This window comes from Apium graveolens, chromosome 9, assembly GCF_009905375.1.
Source record: "Apium graveolens cultivar Ventura chromosome 9, ASM990537v1, whole genome shotgun sequence".
Taxonomy (NCBI): domain Eukaryota; kingdom Viridiplantae; phylum Streptophyta; class Magnoliopsida; order Apiales; family Apiaceae; genus Apium; species Apium graveolens.
In genome coordinates this window covers 203,526,260-203,528,477 of record NC_133655.1, presented here as the reverse complement: position 1 = coordinate 203,528,477, position 2,218 = coordinate 203,526,260, and the positions used below count along the sequence as shown (strand labels likewise).

Below are 2,218 nucleotides of genomic sequence, written 5' to 3'. Positions count from 1 at the left end.
ATATTATTATTATTAACCCATTTATTATTCTCATTAATAATTAAAACACCTTTTAATTATTAATCCTTTTTCTAAACACTTTAGAAATAATTCTCTCTCTTGATTTAATTTCTAAAAAATTAAATTCTTAATTATTAATATTAAGAACTTTTCTTAATTAATTTATAATCAATTAAATCTCATTTAATCAATTATTAAATTTTCCAATTAATTATTTATTTCATAAATAAATAATTATCAGCCATTATTAATTAATTTCTCCACCATTAAATCATTCTCTTTTTATGGTGTGACCCTGTAGGTTCAATATTAAGCCGGTAGTAGAAATAAATAATAATAAAACTATCAGTTGTTCAGCTGTGCGAGTCATGTTCAGTGAACTTATTCTATAATAAGCACCTACATACTAGCTATAGTGTCACCACACAAATATCTATGAGAACAGACATCCTTCAAAATGAAGCAAGCATAGTATGAACCGATCTTTGCGGATTATTAATTACCAGTTAGTAATCCTATGACCACGAACTATTTAAGTTTAGAGTTATCATCTTTTAGGTCTCACTATTATGATCTCATCATAATCCATAAAAGCTTTACTCTAAACTATGGTATATCTTATTTAAACACTTAAATAGATAGAGCCCGTAATAAAAACAAAACAAGTCTTTTATTAATATCAATGAAATCAAAACAGATTACGTAAAAGTTATTCCTAAATCCTAATACATGATTGAACTTAGGATATATTCCTTTCAGTTGCAACACAGCATTGCATTCATCCGCGAGAGCAACGGTCTCTAAGTCATCAAGCTTCACCTTTCTAGAGAGAATACCTTTCATGAACTTCACGTAGCTAGGCATTTGTTCAAGAGGTTCAGCGAAAGGTATGTTGATGTGAAGTTTCTTGAACACCTCCAGAAACTTCACAAACTGCTTATCCAGCTTTTTCTTCTACAGCCTCTTAGGAAAAGGAGGTGGAGAATTGATCTGTTTCTCCCCTGTATTACCCTCAGGAGGAGTGTGCTCAACAATAGTCTTCATTGATTCCACTTCTTCTTCAGCCTCAACTTCAGATTCTAGAGTCTTAGCTTTTTCAGGAATTACAACCTTACCAGACCTCAATGTAATTGATTTAACATGCTCCTTAGCTTCCTTCTTTTCTGGCACTTCGGTATCCCTTGAAAGCGTGCCAGATTGACGATTCAGTAATGTATTAGCAATCGGCCCAATCTGATTCTCCAAGGTCTTGATAGAAACAGTTTGGCTCTTGCACATGAGCCTCAACTCCTCCAATTCAGATTTTTCATTAGCTTGCGATAACTGCTAAAGTTGAAGTTGTTTTCTAGGGGCATATTGCGGTTGTTGAAAACCATGAGGATACTGCTTTGCTGTGAAAGGCTGATAAGGTTGTTGCACCGCATTCTGATTGTTGCTCCAACTGAAGTTAGGATCATTACGGTTATTGGGATGATAAGTGGCTGGAGCTTGCTGATGTGATCTCTGAAAGTTGCTCACAAATTGAGCTGATTCGCTAGAAATAGCACACTGCTCAGTTTCATGTGCCCCCGCACAAAGTTCACAAACATTAGTGATTTGATTAACTCCAAAATTAGCCAAAGAGTCCACTTTCATCGTCAAAGCTTAAAGTTGAGCAATAATAGCAGTAGCTGTATCCACTTCTAGAATTCCTGCTACCTTGCCTTACAACATTCTTTGCGTAGGATTCTGGTATTCATTAGCTACCATGAGCTCAATCAACTCATAAGCTTCATCATAGCTTTTGGCCCATAAGGCTCCACCCGACGCTGCATCGAGCGTAGGTCTAGACTGTGCGCCCAAACCATTATAGAAACAGTTTATAATCATCCAATCAGGCATGAAATGGTGTGGGCACTTTCTTAGCATCTCCTTATATCGATCCCAAGCCTCACACAGAGATTCTCCAGTTTGCTGTGCAAACTGAGTAAGAGCATTCCTGATTGCAGCAGTCTTCGCCATAGGAAAGAATTTAGTGAGAAACTTTTGAGCAAGATCCTCCCATGTGGTGATAGACCCTGGTGGTAGAGAATGTAACCAGCACTTTTCTTTATCCCTTAGAGAGAATGGGAAGAGTCGCAGCTTGATAGCATCTTCAGTCACCCCATTGAACTTAAAAGTGTCACAGATCTCGATGAAATCCCTGTTGTGCATGTTGGGGTCTTTTGTAGGAGAACCC

The 2,218-nt window shown here is 36.7% G+C and overlaps 1 non-coding gene across 1 annotated transcript; it reads left to right on the top strand.

Annotated features, from left to right (window-relative positions):
* Positions 1–1,879: 1,879 nt before the first annotated feature.
* LOC141688356 (small nucleolar RNA R71) lies at positions 1,880–1,986 on the top strand. The gene has a single exon (XR_012561802.1). It is a non-coding gene; the product is annotated as a small nucleolar RNA R71 (small nucleolar RNA).
* Positions 1,987–2,218: the final 232 nt, after the last annotated feature.